Source organism: Cebidichthys violaceus, unplaced genomic scaffold (assembly GCF_023349555.1).
Source record: "Cebidichthys violaceus isolate CVI_PGR_0920_01 unplaced genomic scaffold, fCebVio1.0.p SCAF_1, whole genome shotgun sequence".
NCBI lineage: Eukaryota > Metazoa > Chordata > Actinopteri > Perciformes > Stichaeidae > Cebidichthys > Cebidichthys violaceus.
In genome coordinates, this window is record NW_027176262.1 from 10,308,539 (window position 1) to 10,334,729 (window position 26,191).

Sequence of the window (26,191 nt, forward strand, 5' to 3'; positions counted from 1 at the left end):
AAGAGACAAATACTTAGACAGTGAGTGCAGATGAGTGTCTGTGAGAGAAGCGGACAGTGTAGGCTGTTCAAGTACAATAATGGGAGTTGATGGGGATCAATTGGTAAATTACATGCCTCAGTGATTATCAATCTATAAAGTGGCTGCTCTTGCACACAGCTGAAAAGAAGAAAGCCACACCAACTGTATCTGTGTGTTCGCAGGAGATCTGATGCAGTTCACACACACAAACTGGTGTACGTGAGTCTGGTTGAGCAATCCTTTACAGTAACACACACACACACACACACACACACAAAAAGGCAGTGACAAATGAGTCTCTACGTATTGCACTGTCAGCAACACTAAATTACAAGACAACCAGACCTTTTCATGCTGAAATGCAATACCTGAATTAGAAATAGGTTTTCTACATTTCCCCTGTTATTCATCAACACACTCATTTAACTTGGACTTGATTTAATTTATGGAAGGGTCGTTGAGGCATATCCCATCCATTTCACCATTCCAGAGCTGTTTTTTTATGTGGTGTTGAAATTTTGTGTTTTTCGGAATTTAGCGCATTTTATAACAACAACTAATGAATGATGCACAAACAATGACAGATGCATTGACTGGAAAAAAAATATTTTCCAAACTGGTCTAAGACTTTTCATTAAGATGTCATCCCTGTTGGACAAGGGGTGATGAAAACTCACGTGCAATGTCACCTTACTACATTTCAATCAATGGCATCTGTCAGTGCAAGACCAACACCAAGAGGCTTAACAGTGAACATTATTATTATTTGTATTTTTTTTTCTTTGAACAAGTGGTGTCTATTTACACTTTAGAAGGTATAACATTTAATTTTCTTCTGCTGATAAACACTGATTAGCTAATACATGGAAGATTATTACTCATTTCATAAATAATGAACAATTAAACAAAACATTATCTTAACAGTCAATGCTCCAGGTCATGCATTAAATTGTCATTATTAACAACTGTAAACATACCTAGAAGATTACGATTTGTCTAATTAATAATATATGTGATGATAAGAGTAGGGATGAGAAACCATCGCTCTGTGCCGGCAGTTACAGCGGTAGACACATCCACCATTTGAGTGTGCCTGTGCACAAAAACACACATAGCATTGCCACCTCATTGCCAGTGTACTGATATAATTTTATCTTACTACCACGATGAAATAATCATCACCTGGTGCAGAAGATAAACCTCTCGCTTTCCCTCAACGCTACTTTGTGTCTGTTCATCCTTCCTGTGTCTTACCTGAAGCAAAGCTTTGTAGCTTAAATCGATTTCAAAACAAAAAACATACAGAGACAAGAAAGAAATAGAGATACCAAATGCATCTCAAACTCGCAGATGGGACCAATAACATGTAAAGTAATATTCATCATTAACACAATTCCAACTCTCTTCTTATTGTTGTGGGAACTAAAAACAAAGGAACAATTAGAGATGAGTCTAAAGAACAATCAGTAACATGATCAGTTTGAAAAAAAAGTTGGGAATGTCTGCAGCAAACCTATGATCAAATTCCTAATTCAAATTCCTGTGAAAACAAAAATTCCTTTGAACAACAATTCCATTCCAGTAAAAAAAAATGAGAAAAAATCTCTTGGCGCTAACTTTCAGCTGGGAGAACATTATGTTTTACTCAATCCATTGTATGTACCCCCAGTTGAATTAAATGTTAAAGGGAAAAAAGGGATTCTGATGTGTACTGATGCAAGTTACCCAATTTCTGTGTATGTGAAAATGAATTAAAGAAGAAGAGAATAAAAGATGCAAACTTTGGTTCAAAGTAATAATAAGTCCTTGCGATAATTCAAAGCCCTGGGAACAGCATCAGACAAAAGCCACCGTAAAGAAAATTTCATACACAGTTTCTATGATCTTAAGTAGTGCATTTATGTCAGTGAACATTATTCCTCAAAGCTCTAACACACACCAGCCAGTGTGGTCTGTCAGACAGACATTCTAGCCATAGCCGTTCAACAGATTAGCATTGAAATTACAAAGTATCTATGTGTGGGTTTCTTTCAAATTGCATACCAGATTTGAAGGAAACATGACAAAAGCCCTTTTTGCATAGGGACAAGTATTACTAAGGGATATTATGTGATTTGTATTTTTGTATTCTCCCAGAAGTCTTAATTCTATGTGACTCTGACTGTAATGTAAATCTAGATCTAAAGCTCACGTTCACACCTCACAGTCTCCACATCCTCCATAACATGACAAAATCTGTTGTTTCATTCATTTAGCTTCTCTTAACAGTATTTATTACAGGAAAACATGCAGAAAAATGCAGTTTTGCTGCACTGAATGCACTCAAATTGTTCATCACTGAGGTCAATACAGTTTCATTATCAAAGGCTGACTTGTATTCATTATTCATCCTTTCATGTCTGGATGAGGCCACCACAACAAAAGTGAACTTTTGATCTGGAATGTTTATGACTGGCTTGATAAATTCTAAAACATTATTTAACATTAGAAAGGTGCATCCACAAGGCCAACAACACACTTAACAGATAGCAGCAGTTAACAAATATCAACAGTTGCTTGTAAGCACTTTGGCTTTTTAGTTACAGTAAGTTCAGGCACCTAACAGAATGTGCCCAAAGATGTGTTGTGTGCGATTGCCACATGATTCTGACAGCTCTTATATGCTAAAAAGTGTTAGCTTGAAACGGACACTGGATGTTGAATAGATATGTGATGCAGAATCTTTAGGAATTTGCTCAACACACTACAAATGATGAACTATTGCAGTGCCAATACCTGCATTTTACTTAAAAACAAATTCAAATGTGCAAATCGGTCAGGATTTGTATCTTTCTGTCAACCGGGTCATTAGTTATTGATTCAGATCACATCGCCTTAATCTTTATTCAGGGAAAGTCAGAAAAGGTCAGATGGAGTTTGAGCTCTTCACAGGACAGAGACGGGTTGAAAATTCCAAAGACAATAATGTCACTCATCATAATTCCTCATATATCTTTAAATTAGCTTGTTTGATGAGTTGATAAGGCATCAGTGTGATATCAGGGTGGTCAGAAATGGACTGAAGAAATCATGCTGCAAAACCACGTCAGAGAAATCCTGCAGAACTGTTTGTTTCTCGATGAGCCCGCAAGTGTGTGTCTTCTAAAAATGTATGTTTAAAGAAGGAATACTAGAAAAAAAGTGACATGATTTTGTAGGTAGAAGCTTTTTTTTGTGCCTGTCTCTCAGTGAAAACAGCGTTGCATGTGCAAGCAACGCTGTTTTCTGTTTGTCCAATATTTGCAAATGTAACTTAGTGAGCAACATGAGTCTCATTGCAAAGCCTGATACCACTTTTCTAAACAGCATTTTGTTTTCTAACATTGTGACCTTTTTATTTGTTACATAATGGGTTCAGTTCATTACGCATTCTCCTTGGGGAAAAGGCCAATTAACTCATTATTTGCAAGAAAACAATTATCATTACAAAGACTCGCTGCTGTCCCCCACGACAACCACCAAAACAGACTGTCAAGGTGTATACCCAACAGCAATACTAAATGTCAGCAACGAATCTGGAGTATGAGTGATCCAAATGGCTTCAAATTTTCACAGGATTATTATATGATGGCAGAGAGACTACACGCTACAAATTTATTGTAACAGCTCAATGAGTTGGCAGCAAAGCACAACAGCTGGGCCTCTACAGCTTCCACACACACACACGCCCACGCATAAATGGATACACACACACACACAGTGGAAAGCCAGTAAATGCTGGACGCCATTAAACTGAAGCTATAAATGTCCTGTGGGCGCCGATAATACTGAGAATACTTTCAAACCCACACCGAACCTTAACACTAAAGTGAGGAAATACACACAAATCAGACCAATCAGGGTTTGTTTAGACACTGCAGTTTTTAATGGGAGCCATCTTGGTTCTCACAATCCTTCCCTATGGCTGTTGTTGAGTAATTTGTGCCTCACTATAACCTGATTTATGGAGTGCTTGGCACATCAGTGGCAAATAGCTCCCAGTTATAAAGAGGGCATCTTCATGGCTCTATCTGAAAAAGAGTAGGCAGAGTGGGAGGCCCCAGCCAAAATTCTGACCCCATATAGCCTTTACTGGTCCAGTGAACCAGTTGATGATCATAGGATCTATTTCATGCACACAGTAACACTGACTATGTTGCTCTGATGGACAGTTTGGGCTAAACAATATAAGCAATATAAACACAAGTGTGCAATGGTAATTATTATTATCATTATCATAATTATTATGTTCAATCCCCAACCGACAAGCTTCAAGGAGTATATAATATTACATGAGGGTTGATTATTTTTTTCCTCATTGTTTCCAATGAATTTGAATAATTTGGGCATTGCTTTTGCCTACTTATATAACAAATAAATACACCTGCGTGATACACAGTTTGGAAAGAGTGAGTAATACTCTTGGCTATAAAAGACTGAATTATAGTCAGTCAGAAAGGAAATAATAGCCACTGTAATCATATGTCAAGTGTAAGAGCAGCATAGCAGCAGTTGTGGAGCAACATTAGCATTCATTTGTAGTCATGTTTGTGTGCATATATGACGAATGTGAGTACAGTATTCATTCTCTTTTAGCTCTGTTTTTGGACTGTACCGACTCCTGAGGGAAATATCTGGCTCTTTGTCTGCTAGATGCCCGACAATGTTCACTTGCTAGTCTCTAATCTTACTTGTCTGCTGTTTGGTGCTCAGCAGGTAGTGTACAGTGAGTTTTTCAAGCTTTTTTGCACTGCTGTAGCAAGTGTACAAGAGCTGTAAGAGCAATATTTCTAATGGAGCCATAGGTTGTCAACATCTAGCTGCCATTAGTGGTTCTCCACACTCTTCTCGATAGGAGCTGCTCCTCAGTCTCTCTCACATACCGACACAACCCTCTCCACCGTCAATCAAACCATCATCAAATATGCATCAGAACCCTCACAGGCGCCTGTTAAGTAGAAAACAATATGTGACAGAGATCTTGCATATTTGAATATGGCTGCAAACTTGCATGTGTGCTTGAATTGTTTGTGACAGAACTACATAACATACCTGTGTGTGTGTGTGTGTGTGTGTGTGTGCGTGTGAGAGAGAGAGAGAGAGAGATACCTGCATACACATGTCCTATGATCTGTAGAGTGAGCCTCCACGGCAGCCTCACATCCATATTCAAAGGTAATCTAACCTATATTTGACTTTTGTAAAAGCTCCCTGCCTCCCATACTGACAGAAGGATTGCTGCACCCCAATAACTATAGTAATACTAGAAAGTTACTTTGGAGGAAGTAAATTCTAGATGTAGAGGTGGTTTTCAAAACAATTGTAGGATGATATAGTATATAAATATTGCTGTTACATTGGAACTTAATATGGTCCAAATATTGATTATCTCCAACAGGAGAATCATGCTATCGCTTGTGTGTGTGTGTCCATGAGTGAGTGTGCACCTTTATGTCTGTCCAAGGCCAAGCTCACATACTGTTCACTATTTTTGGTGGCCAGTTAAAGGCTGCATGCTCATACTCCAATGAGACAGAACTGAGACTCGCAAATTGTGATTTGTATTCATTCAATCACACATCACAGCGGTTGTTGCAGACACACCTGGTGGAGATCTGCAGTCTTCTAATTGCACCTTTCTAGTTTTGAACTGTAGTTGATCCCAATAACGCTATCTTATGCACACAGGAAATCAATATAAAACATGTTGTTTTCTCTTTAACTTACTGTGGCATTGTCCTTATATAGCTTAATTGATTGGAAGAATTTCAGCAGTTGGTTCTTCCACTCTCTGTGTTTGCATATTACACCGAGCACTTACAGATTGTTGTGCTTTTGAGATCTCGAAGTGTAATTTCTGATGTTAAACTCTGATATTAAACCACTGACAAGCTTTCGAGAAAGCTATGTGAGATAATTCCCAGTGTCTCATGATAGCACATGATACAATGACAGCATATATGCTATTGTATTTGATATTGTAGTCAGCACTACTGTGTCCAGTTACAGAGCTCAAGTGTTATGTAGACAATTCAGAAGACAAGCAAAGCCATGTAAATCAGATAAATAGATTGAAGCTATAGTGGTCCGGATTAGAATCTAGGCTGCAAACACTGTGAAACAAGAATTTTTCAGTTCCTTGGTTCCACACTGCCCACTGCACAAACAGCAACTATTGCTGATCTTTAAGAACCAAGCTGCTAAGTCCTGATGAGTGCCTTTTATGAACAGTAGATTGCCCTCTCAAGTCTAATTATTTCTGCCGACTCTCTTGCAGACTATCAGGATCGTGGTGCGTCAAGTGGACCATTTCAACCCAGCAGGGTCTGTCCTTTTAGCCTGTGTTAATAAACACTAATTTTGTGAACTGCTGAGCAGGCTGCATCAAGGCTGAGGTGTTGACTGTCCCTTCAGCAGCTGTTTTCAAAACCGATGACAAGGTTGGAATTTATTACTTGTAATTCTGTGAAGGTGTAGCTACAAATTAGTTCAGGGAGACATACTCTCACCTATTGCCATTAATGCATCAGACAGTGTTCTAAGGAGCGTACATCCCATCCTATGTAATGGTAAATGTTCCGTGACGTTAAGATCAAGAAGCATGGGGAGGTTCTTAAGTGCTTAGGAAGTCTTCTATAAGAGATGGGCTCTGTGCATTCATTCATTTGTGTGTTCACTTGTAATACTGTTTGCAGTGTGCACTGATTAGGGGAATAAAGTCTACATTGTTAAAGCAACTCAAAGCCCCAAGAGCCCTATGAGCATTTGTGCATCGAGCTGTATGATAGAAGTGCCGTACATTCACACACCAGGACAGTACTGCAGTACATATATAAAACAATTTTGTCTGTGATTGTCTGACAGTAAAAGGTGGAGTGTCACATGTATTCTGCACTTTCTAAAAACCTAGAAACTGGTAAAAACATGAAAGTTGATTCTTGACCCTGAAAGCAGTTGACAAAATATTCTAAACTCAAGGTCCACTCACTGGCTTTTTTTTAAAATTATTTCTCTGTAGCAGCAGGATTGGTACTGGGGCTGATGAACACTGTGAGATCCTGCTGAAAGCTCTTGAAAAAGCTAAGTGACCCCTGAATTGAAATTACTTTGTCAAACTAGAAATTACTAGTGTAGTTTTCAACTGCAATAGAGAAAGAAGAAATGCAGCAAAACTAATGTGAATGACTCTGTATGGTTGGCTATAAGTAATATAAAGCTAAGAGTATTGTGTATTTTAGCTGTTATCATTGTTTTGTATGCAATAACAGAGACCTCTCTAACAATTTGTAGCTATGTATTGTTATTGGTCCACATAATTATTTCATTTGTGTTTTCTAAAATGAACTCATATTGTTTTGTTCAGTCCTGATATGGTTGTAATGAGTTTGTAGCGTCCCTTAGCATTCAGTAATTAGGTCTCAAATTCCTTGACATCTTGGAAAAACAATATGTGCCATATTACGTAAAAGGCCTGGTCCACTCTGGACAAAAAGCCTGCCACTTTCGGTTTCAGTCACAGTGAAAAATAAATTCAAATTTGACATTTACAGTGGACTAAATTGCCAGATGAAACCTTGACACAACACTGTTCACAAATAGCAGTGCACCCAAATGCACCAGAACATGAGCAGCACACTTCAGAAAGAGTGAGGATGAGATACAACCAGAGAGGGACGTACAAGCACAATCAGATGTGGGAATTATTACATGTGGTGTATAATTGTTAAAGCCCTTCAAACTGAAAGGTTAATGCATTTCTTTCAAACTCTCTTCTTTTCATTAGCTAATTGCATTATTTTCATTAATGAAATGTGCCAATTTAGACTATGGCTACCTTTTCTGTTTTGTTTCTTCCTGCAATACAGAATGTGTTACACGAAACACAGGAATTCCAGTATTTCTGGGGGTTTCCTCTTACACTCTGGCAAACATCAACCATCGCAAAGATTACAACGTGTCTGTGTTAGTGTTGTAATGTTTGCAACAACTATCATGTCCCGAGCCAATCAGCAGGATGGGTACTGAGTCTGAAGAAGGGATTCAATCGTGGAACAGTATCAACAGGTATTAGTATATAGTGATCTATTTCCAGTCATTTATTCAACCAATGAAATCTATTGCACTCCAGGATGGAAGGTGTAAAAAATTTTGCAAAAATTGTTGCACTGGACACTGGACATAAGGTCGCAAGTGAGGGAAGTACAGAATGGTATGAACAACTAAATAGATACAAATTGTATCTTGGGTAACATTTCAGAGACATTTTGCAGGTATAAAGCACTGCTATTTGCTGGAGACAGCATATGAATTTAAGTATTCTTCTAAAGCTTGGAATGAAGAGAGGCTGTCCAAATCCCATCAATGCTTTCTTGGCTCCTGCCATAACAATTAAAGACTGGCATTCCACTGTCCTTGGATATTATATATATATTAACATCTGGCCATGGACGCCATACAAATATGATCTTTTCGGTTAACTCTGGACTATTTTACATTTTATTTCTGTTGATCAATATTTATTGTCTATTTAACTAAATAACTACTGCTACAAAAGCCAGCACCATTTGGATGACTCCACCTCCCCCTTATAGTGGGATGCTCTGCCTCCCCCTTGGAGAGGTATATTTTGCATTCCAGTGTAATTTACAAAGACCACAGGAGAGTTTTTTCTGAGTTCCAGTAGTTAGTCCAATTAATCCTCAAGTGTGCGTCAAGTGAATTAATTCACACAGACACAGACAAACACACACATACTTACAAACACAAACTACAGATACAAAGTATTCCTGTACACCCCGTCAAGCCAAACTCAGCAATAAAGGTTTTTTGGGGGTTTTTTCTAACTGGAACTGCTGGACTATCTGTGATTTGATCAGTCACTTCAGTGGTTTTGAGAGAAGTCACGGTCAGCCATCCCCTTTCTTTTAACTATAACATAGGACACAATACAAAATATTATCAGAAACCATTATGGGAAGCTATATTGCTGTGCTGGCTGTATTTTCTTAGCCCCAAACTGTTACAACTTATCTTCCAAATTGCATTAGCTTTACTATTTTTAATTTAGGTTTCTTTTGGGCCAAGTGTGCCCTGCACTTGTTGTGTTCATTTACAAGTCAAGCTATTATGCCTTCAGTATTAAGCGTGGAAAATGGAATATGAGCCAAGATAGCAGACACTCGTACCTGAGTGACAGCGGACTGATAAATGGCAACAAACATAGAATGATAGATAACTCTGCCCCAGTAATTTGAAACTCTGGGTTTGTGCAGATTTCAATAACACATATACTATCATAACTTGCACATATACAAACACACACTACCTTGACTATGCACATGCTAATAAATTAAAGAGAGTACCTCAGAGGGAGGAAGAGAGACAAAGGAAGAATGAAAGATAGTCGCAGAAAGAATATGGAGACAAAATACAAAAACATGAAGGACGCAAGTGATGGGAAAGTGAAGAGAAGCCACGTTGAGAAAAATGAGTGAGTGAGAGCGAAACTAAGAGTGGATAGAGATAGAGAGAGGCAGAGAGAGGCATCCATCCATCCATCATGCAGGGTTGCTTCTGTCAGACAAGAGTAAAAGATGAGGAGAGATAGAGGGGAGAGCAGACACTCCTCTTCAATCTATCTCCACGCAGTATCTGGGTTCGCTTGTCAGGTCTGCTCTGTCACCCCAGACCAAGACAATTACAGAGGATAGAGGTACGTTTAAACGCAAACACATGGATACAAACAGAAAGACTGACATGCTCAAACATAGAACAGCGATTTAAGTGAAGAGAAGAGGAAATCGACAAGTAAAGTTTAAGTTTAACCTGCTCACTGATGTATCACTCAACAAAAAGACCTCTATCCTCATGACTAGTTCCTGATTAACTCTGAACCAGCCGCTTAGCTGCACAGATATTTATAAACTTATCATTACCTAATAGTCTTGCACTGTATACGATACTAGAAAGGTATCACAATGCCCTGCCGTTACAAACAGTACCATACCCCATTTTATTAGCATCTGTACTTTAAGAATGAAAATGTTATAATAAGGACCATATTTAGTTAAGATGCACCAATTGCTATTTTCTTTTGCCTTTTCCAAGTCTTTCAATTTCAACTTTCAAGTTTATTTTTGTCCCCGAAGGGCAATTAGTTTTACAGCAAGGCATATAACAATACATGAAAGAACATGTATACAGTACAGTTAGAATAGGAGAGGCGTCCTGAATACAAGTGGGCTATAGTCCAACAACAGTTGTCAGTGGTGTGTGCAAAAGCAGAACAGCTTTTAAATATCTATATATTTAAAAAAAAGTCTAAAGTCTATAATTAACAGCATACATAAACATCTGCGTTACTTTTCTTTAATGGAAAATTGAAATTCAATTGTATGTTCATAATATACTTAATTAATAGAACTTACATTTTCTCCAAAACGGCACCAAGTCACAGGACCTTCTCTTGCCCTCATTTAAACACATCTCAAAATAAAAGTGCTCCAGGTTACTAGACAAATAAATTCCAACTGAAAATGAATTGCAGCATATCCCATGTTTTCAGAATAATAACAACAACACAGCTGATGTCATTTACATCAAAACTTCCACACCGACCACATGGTGTGTGTGTGTGTGTGTGTGTGTGTGTGTGTGTGTGTGTGTGTGTGTGTGCGTGCGTGCGTGCGTGCGTGCGTGCGTGCGTGCGTGTCACTGTATTATGTGCCCGACGTTCATGTTGTGTGTGTGTGGCTTTTATGTTACACAGCTGTCAGGAGGGAGATTGCCAGGGAGTTGAAAATCGCTACAAATAACCTACTTATTAAAATATAAATGTGGTCTGTTTAAAAAGTGCAGTCGTAGGAAGATAGCAAGTCTACTCACCATTTTTTAAGTGGTTACGTCTACAGTCTGATCTTGAGTGCACAGCTGATTGCTAAGCGGTTTGTTTTACATGATGTAACTAGGGCTTTCCTTGACCAAAGAAATTCTTGGCAGACTAACACTCATGCGATTTTATCTTCTCGTCAATTTAATCAACAGTTCTGTAAAACTATGTTTCGCCAAAGAAAATCACACGAATGCGCCACTTTGAATCTTGTGTTTACTTGAGATGTGCTAAGATCTTTCTTGGAAATAAGTCTTTCAGCATGAAAAAGCATTTCAAAATGAATAAGCCACTAAAGAAATCTTAATCAACTTGACTCTTTCCGTTCTTACCTTTCACAATAAAAGCCTTAGACATATACACTGCATCACTGCTTACTAGAGTTGGACCACAACACCGGACCGTGCCGGTTTTCCAAATTTTATTTGACTCAGCAGCGGCTCCACCAAAACTCAGAGGAGCAGCTTGTCACTAAAATGAGAAAAGATGGTCCACCTTAAAGGTCAGTCCATTTGAAGTGAGCCTGGGCCAAAGTTGTTGCTATCTTTTGGTGCTACCAACCTGCTTCACTTTAATCAGCAGGTGGCATGTAAGACACGAGAACTTGGCTTGGGTCTTGAGGAGTTGTCACACATATTCACAGACAGCCTAAACTGTACACAAACTGCACTGCTATTTTCAAAGCTATAATGTTAGCATTAACTTCATACTCATCGTCACACGCTCGCTCGCTCGCTAATGTTATGGGCCACGGATTGCAATACACTGGCTGGCGGAAACCCGTTTTGTCTCTTCACCCCAAAAAACACATTAACTTTGCAGTAAACAAATATATACTACATAATAACATGCTGGCCTTGGCTCGGCAATAATTTGTGCACGGCCTGTCAGACACTAGTGGCTCTGTAAAGTCTGTTTATAGACGAACACAAAATTGTGTTAATCACAATGCCATTTGCTTATCACTAATGCAATACAATATATTTTTAGCGCTGTAATGCGGTCGCCACAGGTTGTTAAAGAAGGCTAGTTTTTAATTTGCTAGATAAAGCTATAATGACGTATGTCGGTTCAGCCAGTTTGTGTTATAAAATTGGTTAAAGCTTGTACACCAGACCAAACCAGCAAAACGGGAAATCAACCCAACTCTACTGCTTACTAGAGGGAACTAACAGTCACTCAGAGCATTTTGCTAAGAGGCAACTCAATAAAATAGCTTACAGTACTGCTCACACTTATCTCTGCAAGGATTTAACCTTTAATAAGTAGCAGTGTGACATGTGAAGGAGAGGTGTGAACGTGTAAAGGGCTGATCTAAATTAAAAGTTTCTCCAGTCCTGCTTGGACATTAAAATGTATGAGCACACTACGGTACTTTAATTCACTCCTGTTGATTTTTCGCTTCTTCTCACATCCTTCACTGCCTTGCATTGACATTGTCAAAATGGTTTCATGTTCTGTCATATATTATTCCATTACTTTTCTTGTGGTTTTAGGTTCTCGTTGTGGTATTGTTTCAGTATTTGAATCAAGATATTTTGGAAGATATCATATCGTAACACAATCACCTAATAGTCATTAATATAGTATCTTCCAGTTTGTTCTCAAACAACTCTTCATTATCTGCTATATAATCCTCCAATCAAAGTTATTTAGGAACTACTGATGATTAATTCATTATCAGATCGCTCCTCACTTGTTCCTTAGCTACTGCTCACATTTTTGTGTATAGCGTATTGTTAAATGTTAGGAATTCAATATGCGACAAGATTAAACACAAAAATCCAATATATTAAAGATATTGAATTATTATGAATTATATTAATATTATTTAGAACAATCAGCCCAGGTTATCAACTACAACTTTCCAGACAACTGTCTTGAACATTTAACATTTTTTTTCTGTTACAGTGACTATGTTTATTCGACTCATTCAAGAAATGAGAATATTTAAATTATGTAATATTAAAATCAAACTACTGAAATTCCATGTACATGCTGTTAATGCACAGTAAGGACTGTAAAAGATGCACTCACTGAAAAAGCCTTTCAGTACAAAATAATTGATTTAGGCTTTTATTATAAAGCAATTGCCAAGTCCTCAGTAATGGTGTAACTAGGTAACTGGGATTAGTCACTCATATCTACATTTAGACGTTTTCTATTATTCATTGGTACTTACTGCAGAAACATACCGTTTCATACGCACCATATATGCAGTAATAATTAGATAGCCTTTTACAGTCATAACACACATTAACACTAACCCGTCATGACAAATTCCTTGTAGGTGCAAACTTGGCAATAAATGGTTCTGATTCTGATTCTGATTCTGATTAATGGAAAGTACCAGTAGGCCACTATGGTCATAAAATATTGTAATTTAATACTGACATGGTGATGTTAAACACAATACTTTTATTCACTTGCCTAAATGTGACCATAAGTGTTGATGTGGCTTTAGCAGAGCTGTAGAAGGGGCATGTTTTTAAAAGTCATGGCTAATCAAATCATCTCTTCCCATCCCCTTTTCAAAGCTGCTTATTCCTTAATGGCAGACTTTTGAGGCTATTTAAGATTGAGGTCTCTAAACTGGATGAGGCACATGTTTATGTCCCACATCCCTCACAAAGTCAGTTGGGAAAACAAAATACTGCAATCCCTCATGTAACCTAGTTGTCAGTTGAAGATGACTGACAGGTAACCACCATTATACAGTATATTAAATAATCTATTAGAATTCAAAGCCAGGTGAAACATAAACAAATACTTGACAAATGCTTGCCTTGATCTACTGGGGTTTGGATTGTACCTCATATGTCTAGGAACCCAAGATTGGTGAAAAGAAGATAGAAATAGATCCCCGTATTGCTTTTGACACATGAGGCTTCCATAGCTGCTGATTATAACTGAACTGTATAGTAGATCATCGGTTAACATTTTGACCAGTGTGTTTTCCTTCAATTACATAAAAAAATTAAAAAAATATTTAAAAAAAAAAAAAAAAATCAGCAAAACCTGTTAATGGTTAAAGAATGAAAAAAGAAGATACTAAAACTGTCATTCCCCAGAGATGAAGTTTGGGAACTTATAGGATGCTGTGGTTTAGCTGAGCAGTGTTATATCCCTCTGCCTGCCTGCTCAACACACCACCATTCTAATACCAAGCTGCTTGGCATTCAGCACGCCGCTCGCTCCTCTCTTTCTCCTGGCACCAGCCCTCCCTCCTTCTCTTCACCTCTCTCTTTCCCTCTGTCTTTCAGCAGCATCTCTTACCCTCTCTTCCCTGGCGAGGTGGGATTGCACCACTGAACCAGCATCTGTTGCCACGCACATGCACACACACACACACACACACACACAAAGACACACACTAACTGTGCAGACATTTAAACCCCGACTGTAGTGGACAGCATGTCACTGTGTTGAGAACATCATGATGACATATTTTGGACGTTAAATATATAAAACAGCGTGTTGCCATATCACAGTCTTAACACCTAGAGCATCACCTAGAGCATGATGGCGAAATATTCTCACCTTATGCTCTCCTTTTTTTTCTCTCATTTCTGATTCTTTACTCCTTTCCTCTTCAGTCAAACACACCCTCCTGTCCTTTCCTTCCCCCCTCCTCCTCCTTCTGCTCCTTTTCTCCCTTCTCTTCACTGCTCTATGCATTTCCTCTTCTCTCTGCTTCCCCCAAACACAGAATGTGTTCTTAATTGACCCGTCTTGTTGAATAAAGGTCAATTTCCCCCAAAAGCCTCCCATTTTTCTTACTACCTCCAGCCTTTCTCTTTTCTATCTTCCCTTTCTTTGATCAGTCTATTTCTTCAGCCTGTTCTTCCTTGCACATCTTTCATCACTTCAACATCACTCTATTTTAGCCTCTTGCAAACATTAGTCCTGTACTGCAAACCCAAAACCTTTATGTTTCAATATCCATACACAAATGTGTACAAATAAACATGTAGTCTGAGTCAGAAACACCTCTGTGTGAGCCTCACTTGTACCTCCATACATCATTTCCCAACGGATATGAAACTGTATTTTTCTTCTCTCTCTCTCTCTAAAACTCATTGAGCTTCTCTGTGTGAGTTCCATTTCGTTTCTGCTCTGTCTGTCTCGCTCAAACAGACACATCAATCAATTAGACCTACACCCCTGCAGAATATACACTTCTCTCGAACGTCATTATTCAATCTGATGTTGACAGAATAAAAGGTGTTTAAGATGGCGCCAAAAAAAGGTTTATTGTTCGAAGTTTGTTCAAAAGGTGCTAGGATGTCGTTTCTAGCCAATCAAGACACTAGGAGGAATCATCATTGCCATTGATGAGTCAGAACCACACTATTAGTTCCGTACTGCAGACCTATGCCACTCAGGGTTTATAAGTGTGTTATCCATAGATAGATAGATAGATACTAACTTTATTGATCTCGCGAGGGGAAATTATTTTGTTACAAGCAGCAATAGGTTACAGAGCAGCAATAGGTCACAGGTAAAAAATCTTAATATTATATAAAAAGAAAAAGAAAAATACAAGAAAAATACACATGTCACAATATATACAGTTATAATATAGTAAAGATGTTATATAAAAAATACAACTTCAATCATAAAGGCAGTCCCAGATCATGTTCTATCAATGTATCAAAGTAAAAATGGACTGATGTGATTCCATGCTTCTTTATAATCTAAATAGCCTCCTTCCCCTCAGAGTCAAGCCTTTCTCTTCACTTCTTTGACCCAATACAATTTAATATAGCCAACAGTAAACATAAAGTATCACACATTTTCAGCTCTTGCAAAAGTAGGGGAATTGTTGAAAGAACACTTCACCCATCAAAACAATAGAAAGCACTCACTCAGACAAGGGAGACTGTTAATGCGTAGTGTTTTAAATAGTAAGGTTTCAGAAAAAATGCATGTGTTTGGTAAGTAGTGAGCATACGACTGAGAGTTGGATTGTACTGCAAGAGTAGTGTGAGAGTTTTTAAACGGATGTTGTGATATGGTTTTGCTGTTCCTATTTACTTCAATTCGTCAAGATTTCCCTGTCTTGATTCTCCGTTCACCATGGAGGCATGAGAGAAATACAGTTTTCTTCACAAAGTCAAGGTAGCATGGGGTGAGTAATTGGTTTACAAATGGTCGTTTTGGGTGAAGTATTCATTTAAGGGACTCTTCCTTTTCAATTGTCACATGTCATCTCCCATCAATCACCCACCTATGCTGCACTCAATTATGAGGGAGAAAAGAACCCAGGTATAATCTGAGTTACTGTAAAGCCATCTGGGTGACAGGACAGAAGTATACGTACTGTATGATTGCAGTGTTGAAAATGATCGAAAGGTTTGAGAGTAGTTTTCTCTCTCACTTTCTGGCCCCAGTTATCCCTCATATATGTTTTCTGTAACCTTCAGTCTCAACCCTAATAAACCAGATGGATCATGAAGGGCCACTTTCATGGCCTGTTTTCATACTGGCCTTCCTCTCTGAAGGAAAATTTGGCTTTTCCTGCACACACCTTTGAACTGGTTGTACGGTATATGTGGGTCTGTCGCGCCTTAATCTATTCTAACACCTGATGTTTAAAGGAATAGTTCTACATTTTGAGAAATATGCTTAATGGCGTTCTTGTCGGGAGTTAGATGCAACAAAACATACCACTCTCTTATTGGTAAATATGTCGCTGGGGCTAGCAGCAGCTTAGCTTAGTTTAGCATAAAGACTGGAAACGGGGAAACTAGACACGGTCCAAATATAACAAATCCACCTACCACCTCTAAATTTAACACATGAAAACTTTGTGTCTCATTTGTTTAATTCATACAAAAACCAGGAAGTTACTGCACCAGGCCAAGAAATTGTCTAGCACATAGTCTGAGCATTTTGTATGTATGTTAATTGTTCAACTTAAGAGCAAAAGCACAAATAAGTGTACTTTGAAAATGTCACACTATTTCTTTACAGCCTCTACAGTCTGACTCTTCAGAATATTTAAACTGCTTGCCCACTATGAAATTGATATGCTTATCAAGTTGTAGCACACAATAATGACAAACAAGATTAATACATGAACTTTATTCCATGAATTTTAGCTAAATTAAATTGCATGTATTGCTCTGTTTTAACCATTAGTGTGCTATATGCTCTGAGGTAGTGTACGAGGGTGATTAAACTCAAGATACAAGAACAAAACACAAACAATTATATTTCCAAAATATGAATCTCATATGAATGTATATACCATTCAGTATAGTGTCAGGGAGTCTGTGACTTCACAAATGTGGCTATTTACAATCACGAAACTGTTTATGTCCAATTTCAAGTCTCACCTTGCTGCAACATCACCAAAAATGTTTAGAACAATTGCTTTTTAAAAAGCATTACTGTTGTATATTAGTGTGTTTGCTTGCACAGATAATTCTGATTATTGAAGGGATTATGCAATGAGAAAACTAAAATAAAACTGCTGGACCTGACAATGTCTCCCAGAGGCACAAAATTGTTATTTTTATTTTTTGACTGCCTGTTATCTGTTTCCATGGCAGTGTGAGAATTTTCTTTTTCATGTATAGTGGTATTCTTGAGTGGGATAATGTATGAAGATGCATGCACAGTGGATCTCAAATAACACCTTGACCAGAATATCAGATATAACCCAGAATATTGTAAATGTTGGCACAATGACTGTGACAGAAATGTCAGAAACCACGATGATTTAAAGAATCAAGTCCCAGCTCATTACAGCATCAACTACTAATTACACACAAGCATGATTGAAATTTATTTCTGTGTCGGTTTGGAGGAAAAGTCAGCCTGCAATCTCCTTTGGGTATATTTGCCAAGTTTGAGACTCTAAGCTCAATCTTAATAAAATCTTCTGTCAGTATTTGAGTTACTGTGGATGTCGTGGTGCAAATGGGGTCATGATCAAAGACACGAGCTGAAGGCAAGTGCTCCTTATGATTCCATTCACTGACAGCATTTTCCATTGCAGTACAGCTTGTTAGGATACTGATAAGATGATGATCACATACATTAAGATTGTGATCTGAAATGCATTCAAAATGTAATCTTTCCCTGCGAATGTTCCAAGCCATGTTAAAACATATGTCAAGACTGAATGACAAAAACGTACTGCAGGCAAGAGAGATTGAAATACTGAAACGAGGCTTCAGCTGAACGATATACAAATTTAGAGACAGAAAGAGGGAAACCAGTGAACGACTTCCCCCAAACCTAATTTAATCTTGCATGTGTTTACATGTGTTTTACGGTGGTTTATAGCCATTGCAGAACCCCATCAAAATGCAAATGGGGCAGTTAGGGAGGAGAGAATTTACCAGGTAAAGAGGAGCTGATGAGCTGACACAGCAAACCAAATTGTTGGCAGTTTGCAGCTTTCTGTGCCTTCCCTCTTCTCTCTATGTGTCTCTCCTTCTGTCTACATGGTGCAGCAATGCCCATTACGCAGCAGTCTGTTGGATAATACCATGCAGTTGCTACAGCATATCTGTCAGGGCATTATACATTTGGCCTCCAGCATGCTGCTGTTAGAGCTTTCTTAAATTAAGGGATCATTTCAATACCAGCTGCAACACCTGCACTTTTCTCCTTCCTCACCAATGTCTTCTTGCCCCCCCCCCCCCCCAACTACCATCGATTTCCTTCCATACCTTCTCCTGTCCTCTCTTTTTATATTTACTCACCTCTCCAACAGTCCTCCCTCTCACCTGCCATTATATCCTCCCTTTCTCCTGAACACCTCACCTATCACCCAGCCCATCTCCTCTCCTTCTGTGTATTCCATCTCAGCACCCTCTCCTCTGCCCTCTTCCCTACCAGCTCATTTGAAGCCCCTGCTGTCTCACTTCTCCCCCGTCTGTGCTCCCCCAATACTGCTCAACTAGCCATCTGCTTTTTCCCCAATTTAATAGGTTGCAACAATCTCCTCCCTTTCAGTTTTTCCTTTATATCCATCCGTCCCTCATCGCTCCTTCTCTTCCAAACTCTCAGACTCCTCTTTGCCCCTTCTCCTCCCATGCTATTTGATCCCATTTCTGCTCCCATCGTGCACTTTCTCACCTCCTCTGTTTCTGTTCTTCTGTTCTGTTTCAGATATATTTCTTCACACTTCCCGTGCTTTACCCCCCCCCCCCCCCAGCATCTCCCCTTCTTCCATCTTTTCTAGAGAAAAGATATCACCACCTCTAAATCGTACGAGAGATAAAATACCAGCGCCATTATCTCCCCATCTGCCTTCCCTTCTCTCTCTCCCTGCTCTGTGTACTCAATCAGCTCTTCTGAAATTGTAAATGAACCTCTCCAAAATGTTGCGGCACAAATAAGCGAGAAGACACATGAAGCATATGGTGATAACGGGAGGAGAGGAGGGAGGAAACAGTGCGATAATCGGACAGATGAGAAAAGTAGTTAAAGAGACTGTCATACCTGCGCGTCTCTCCGGTTAGGTAAAGGCTGTTTCTCCTCCGGTTATCTCCCCCCTCTTGTAAAGCCAGGGGAAGAACTCCGCTCCGCAAATATTAAATGTTAAATAATCCTCCTCCTGGTCAGACGGCAATTTTTCAAACCAAATAAGAAATCATATCCACTTTTTGAACCTGTGGTCTTGCACCGCGCAACGCTGGTCGCGCTGCGGGGCTCCTGGAGTGGTGGCGGGGCAAGCGATGCGTCTCGGTTAGTTCCCGTTGAGTTTGCATCAAAAGCCCGTTGCGGGTAGGCCTGCGCGACCGGTGGCAGCCGATAACCTACGGCAATCCGGTGTCCACCGCTGATTCACTGGGGTAGAACTGTGAGCGTGGATAAAAACGCCGTTAAACCAGCGCGCCGCCGCGTTGTGCGCCCATTCGGTCTCCACATGAGCTCCAACGTTTTCGTTAAAACTCGGTAATCGGTTATTTAAAGGAAACACCCAACCGTTGGGGATTAAGATCTCTTGGAATCAGTTTCCAGAGTAGATGAAAGGCATGTGATGAGTGAGGAAGCGCTCTGTGAGCTCGGTGAAACCGGGCACGGTCGTCGTTTTGGGCTACTCAGCCGGTCTCCACGTAAGCTCCCCTATGCTATTTGCTCTCCCATTCAGCAGCTGTCATTCCTGCACCAACATCACATCTCACTCACTCACATGTGCATTTGATCTGCACTTGGTTGTAGGATAATAATCCTTTTTGTTGTTGGCCGGTAGGCTGGTTTATTATCCGCCTCAAGGTAAGAGATTAATAAACAATACGAGTACAAAATGTGGATAGAAAAAACCTGCAGAATCAGAGGATCTTGGCAGATGGTTGTCCACCCCTTTTCAACCACAGAAGTGACTTTGTCTTGACCTCTCTCTGTCTTCTCGCCGCGTCGGTCTCTCCAAGGAGAGACGCTGGACAACAGTGCGTACTGCCCGGTGGGTGGCAGCCTATAGATAGAGGCGTTGTAGGTCAGAACAAAGATGATTAATCCTGCTATGAAACCAGCCTCGAATCATTCTTGCCCCCCACCCCCCCACCCCCGCTGTCGTTAAAAAAGCGTTCTGTTCTGCCACACTGAACCTCTCCGTCCCCTCCTGCCGTTACTTTCACACTGTGCGGCTTTTTGTCCCAGGAGGCGATACGCCTATGTCCGCCCCTCTCCTGTCGGTCTCCTTCCCTGTGTATGCGTGTGCTGCTCCGTCTATTGACAAGTCGCTGCTCCGGGATTAGCTGGTAATAACGGATGGATACGTTATGACGGCTGTGCGTGATGCCATCGCCGGGGCATTTGCCTGGGAGAAGCAGCCGGTATAGTTTGTAACACACACCGACACGACCGGATGTTTTCAAAGTGAGGGACGGGGACCTCGAGAGGGCCGTTGGAATGCAAGTGTGTCTTTAGGTAAAATGACACTATTGGCATCACAAACTTTACAAATGTGTAGTTGAGATGTAAAACTAAGGCTGAGTTTGGGTGTGGTCCGAGTAAGAGCGCCGGAAGTAGGGGGGTAGTTAATGCCCATGTGGGCAGCTGGTGTGACCCCATTGCAAGATGGTCTCTAGTTTATTATGACCTTAAGTTTTTCCTGCAACACAAAGTAATCATTTCTTTATAAAATACTGTGTCTGTATGTTCTGGGATTCAACACAAAGAAAGTTTTTTACTTGAAACAAAATGGAAATATCTATAAAAATCACAGTCTTTTGGAGTAAATATGCTCACAATCTCCCCAAAACACACTGTATGTCATAAAGTTGATGTTGAGCTGTAACTTACCTTAGGTGTATTCCTGGTTGCCAATTGAGCAATAGCTTGACGTTTTGAGAGTTAGATAAGAACATTGATACCACTTTCATGTCTGTACAGTCTATATAACGCTACTGTCAGCAGCCAGCAATCTACTATTGACAACGACTCCAGCAATTTACTATGGTTACATAGCAAAGACATCATATAGCACATTCTCACCATAAAACCACAACAAATTGTTTTTATACTTTTATTTTTTTACAGATTAAACAAACAAGATAAAAGTACCACTGGTAGATGAATTTCATTTGGAGTCAGGCTTTGAACCAGGCTAGCTGTTTCTCCTTGTTTCCTGTCTTTATGTTAAGCTAAGCTAACCGAATGCTGGCAGTACATCTATCTACCTATCTATCTATCTTTGTCTGTCTGTATGCTATGCATATCCCAAGAGACGCTTATTCAATCTACTTCACACTGAGCAATAGCGCTCTGTTTTCAACTTCTCTGGAGTCACGAATTGACAGCCAACTGGAAGCAGAATCAAACCAGGGTATATTTCACTGGTGTTTCTGACCGTGAGAAGGCCGCTATACTTGGGTGTGTTTTTCCCCTGTGTAAAAGACTGTATGACCCAATTCCACTGTCCCCCCTCATGACTTCAGCCCTGAACCTTCAGGGACTTAACTGACGTCACCTGAACGGTTAAAGTGTGACATGTAGCAGGGGCTTGAAATGGTATAAATAGCAATGGGTCAGCACATTGTGGCCACATATAGTTACCTTGATGACACCAAAACATATTATGTACAATTGAGGGTATTTTTTTCTTCTGCCTGATTTGAACGACATGTATACGTTTGCCTTACTAGACGAGAACAAATTGTCAAAAAAATGTATTGACTTGTTTTGGTCAAAACAGCTTCAAAAAGTCAAAAAATAAATTTGACTTTGATGTGTAATATACCATCTTATATCCTTAATGTTAATGTTTCTGTGTAAATTGAATGTGCCGTCCTCTTTGTTTACCTCTTTTTTAAAGCGTCCGGGTTTCCCCCGATAAGCCCGTGTTTAGCATCACAATGCTACAAATTGTGGGATCTGCAACATAGCCAGACATATTCTCTGTCGGGTAAATATGTTACTGCAATGTTTCTTCAGAAGTAGAAGTACACAGTAAGTAGTATACAGTTGAGTTGCATATTTTGTATGTGCTTTGGGTGCTTTTTGTAAGTTACTTAGTTTGAATAGTATCATAATTCAATATTTTTCAAATCGAAACATGATAAGAAATAATTGGGCCAACACACCCTTAAACAGAACGGAAAAGTCTGCCCCTTATGCTTTTTCCTGTGAACCAGAGTGTATTTCACTGGTATTTCTGACCATTAATGTCACAGTTCAGTCATCCAGCCATCAGTAATTTTCCATTGATCCTGCCTCTGCCCCACTCAGCCTGTCAGCCACACCCACCTTGTCAGTTCACTCCACTCACCTGTGCACACAGCTGCCTCTCATCACATGCAATCAGCCCAGCATATAGTCACCAGCTCCACACTCACTCCTTTGCCAGATTGTTCTTTGCGATGCCAGTCTTTCCAGCGTTCTCCTGCCTGTCTTCCCGGTACCGACCTCGCCTGTCCCTGATTCCTTGCTTCGTCTGCCTCCTGGTTATTCGACCTAGCCTTCCGTCCCTGACCAAGAACTTTGCCTCTCCTCTCCTGATTCCTGTTTGCCGGTTTCTAAACCGTTTGCCTGTCTGCCGGAGTCTAAGTAAAACGTTGAACTTTTACCTCTGTCTTCTGAGTCCTTTGTACTGCAATTGGGTCCATACACCACCCGTTACAATTAGTAGCGACTTAGGCTTGTGACCGAGCTATGTCATGGCAGGTGTATTGCTCAGATCCCAAGGAAGTGTAGTGTCGAGTGTGAAGTTGTTTGTATGAGCAGTTATTGAGAAATTAATTATATGGTGCACTGCTGGCAGAACAAAAAGTAGTTTGGGGTTGTGGTTGTTGGTGGTGGTTATGCTGGGAGAGCAGGGGATAATAAAAAGATAAAGGGAATAACAGAAGAAGGCAGAAATAACCACACAAATAGATAACGAGAATGGGCAGAGATCAGACGGGGTCCAGGAAAATGAAAAATCTGATGTTTGGCTACATTTTCTATAACCCCGATCTAAGTAAAAACACCTCTGGGATTATAGGCTAAAGGTCAGTCTAATAAAAGATAAATGAATGTGTGTGCATGTGTGAGAGAGATTGACAGATTGAGAGAGAGATTCTTTGTGTGGAGGTATTGAAAGATTATTTAGGGAAACATTATGCAAAAAAGTCACTTCTGGTTACATTTGAAGATGTAATGTGATGAGATTTTTATAAGCCTGCACCAGCATTTCTTTAACTATTGGTCAAAACAAGACTCAGAGTCTTGTTTCTGATGGTTGTTATCCATAGCAATGTTTTAATAGACTGCGTGTCCCCAGGGAGAAACACAATTTGCTCATGTTGGTATCCTCAAATGACAAAGAATCACCAACCTAAGGATTCCGCTGAGTTGTGTTATCTGAGCTGTGATAATATCAGTGAATTCAAATGCATATAAATCAAGCCATGACATTGAGTTCACGAGCAAGCAAAACAAAAAGGAGTGGAAAGACGGTGAGGGAGATAAGAAGAGAGACAGAGGAGTGCTGATTGTAAAATTCTGCAAATCTTTTTTTGAGAAATGCCCTCAAGATTATTTATTAATATTTAAAAGACAGCACCTTTAATTCTCACCACTGTGCAGAGCCCAAGGAGAGGTTTTAATCAGCCAGTTGGTCATATAGCTTCATTCAGTTAAATTATCAAACTAAGCCATATAGCATCTTTACAAACCAAACTACAAAGAAAAAGACAAATTTGGAGAGAACACAATCCTTTTGCAAACTGAAAACACATTTATATTATTATATTATATTTAGACAGTAGGTCTACATGATGGCAAACTACCAGACCAGTGTGACTAATAAACCCTGGAGGAAAATTTTTAAAAAATAATACAGACTCAGTAAACACAGAAAAAGCTGTGATCACACTGTCCACCTCCAAAAAAATGAGATGGCACTTCCTTTTGCAAGATGTTTCCGTCAACTAATATAAGGCAATATGTACGGCAAACTGCTTTTTACGAGTCAAAAAGAGTATGCCACTGCAGCTTAATGTTTTTAACACATGAATAATTAGTTGATAGAAATTATTGAGCAGCATGAGATAAAGTTGCTTTGTAGTGATAAAGTATCCAAATTGTCAACACTGACAGTCCGTCCCTTCAAGCCTCCCTCCAAAACCAGTCACCCCAAATAATCATTATAAGGTTAAATATAGACTAACAAACATGGCCATTGTTAGTACTCACAGCCATCCAGCTAGCAGCTTGTGGAAGACTCCGGTGACACGTAATGAGCGCATGGGCAGAATGCATGCAGGTAGGCAGGAAGCTAGTCTCATCATTACATTAGGGCAGAATGAAATCATTGGATGGGTTTGTTACAGTCCTGCGACAGCCACAGATACCACAATTTTTATATTTTTTTTCTCAAAGCATTTGATTTATGAATTGCTTTTGGAATTTAATGAGATTTCCAACAAACAATAACATAATAAAACAAAAAAGACATTTAACAAGCAAACAATGTCCAACATTCAACAACTGGACAGTTTCTATTTTTTTTAAACGTGACAATTTGTTTCTTTTGTCTGTTTTGTGTCATTGTAAAATAATATTCTTATTATTTGACTGTATTGAACAACACCAGCCATCTGAGAAGGTCACTTGGGGCTTCTGATTAATGTAAATGGGATTTTTTTAATTATTATTTAATATTTTACATAAGATATTTGATTTATATTCATATTTGAATAAAAAATAAACAACATATGTCCTTTGTCACTGCCTGAAAACAACCATTGTGAACCATTTTAATCTGACACAGCTAAAAAAACATAAACACTGGTATTTCATGTCATAGCTACATGTGTGACCCAACCTTCCTCCCTAAGAGGCTGTGTGAAGGTATAATGACTACTTCTGCCTTTGCTTCCTGGAAACAACAGACAGAAAGGGTTCACAAGAGCTCTTGAAAGGTCCTTATGAGGTTAACGTAAACATGTTATTGTTTAGGCATTTGAATACATTACCAGTGCTGTCCTTTGTCTTCCTTTAGTTGCAGCCTAAAGGAAACAATTCCAATGCAATCCAGTACAAAAAACACATTATTTTATTTATTTATAGCATGCTTTCTGATTTACTCAATTTCATATCTCATACTGTATATTCAGTTTGCAGTTGTTGCTGCTTTGTGGTGTTTGACTGTCATTTCAAAACTGAATGTGTCGTCATTGCTGTGGCAACATGCTGTGTTTCATAACCATAATGCGTCTGTTAAGTTGAGAGGGAGAGATAGAGAAGACAATGAGAGGGCACAAGAGATAAAGACAGAGAGGAGAGAAAATGTAACAGAGGGAGGGAGATAAAGAGAGACGGAAGACCCTCCAGCCGATTCAGCACCATGGACAGTGCTACAGCGAGACTCAGCAGCACAAGGCCGGAACAAGCTTTATCCTCAGAGAGAAAAGCCAAAAGCTCTTCTCAACATGCTCTGATCTTTCTGACTCTCTCTCTCTCTCTCTCTCTCTCTCTCTCTCTCTCTCTCTCTCTCTCTCTCTCTCTCTCTCTCTCTCTCTCCGACACATACACTTTCGCCTCCCTCTAAACTGTCTTTCCCCTGCCTGCCACCCTCCCAAACGTCCCACAGTTTGTTTCTCATCATTTCTCTGCGTGACTGCTCTCTTTGTGGATCAACATCAAAAAAAAGTTGACAATAAGTCCAGCATGTATGTGTGTGTGTTTGTCTGTCACTCAGCCTGGTAAGCTGTGTTGTTTTTCTTTTTTCAACAAATCCAAACCAACCAAATTTTTAGAGGATACATGAGTAGAGGAAGATTTGAAAAGGACACTATGCCCTAAATCGGTTGAGTGATT

The 26,191-nt window shown here is 39.5% G+C and overlaps 1 protein-coding gene across 2 annotated transcripts in view; it reads right to left on the reverse strand.

Annotated features, from left to right (window-relative positions):
* The window catches only part of zgc:172282 (leucine-rich repeat and fibronectin type III domain-containing protein 1-like protein), a 154,668-nt gene extending 134,172 nt beyond the window's left edge, over positions 1-20,496 (reverse strand). For both annotated transcript variants that reach the window (XM_068710006.1, XM_068709996.1), the window contains exon 1: positions 19,388-20,496. The gene's annotated coding sequence lies outside the window, so the exon portion shown is untranslated. The remainder of the gene's footprint in view (positions 1-19,387) is intronic.
* Between the last annotated feature and the right edge of the window lie 5,695 nt (positions 20,497-26,191).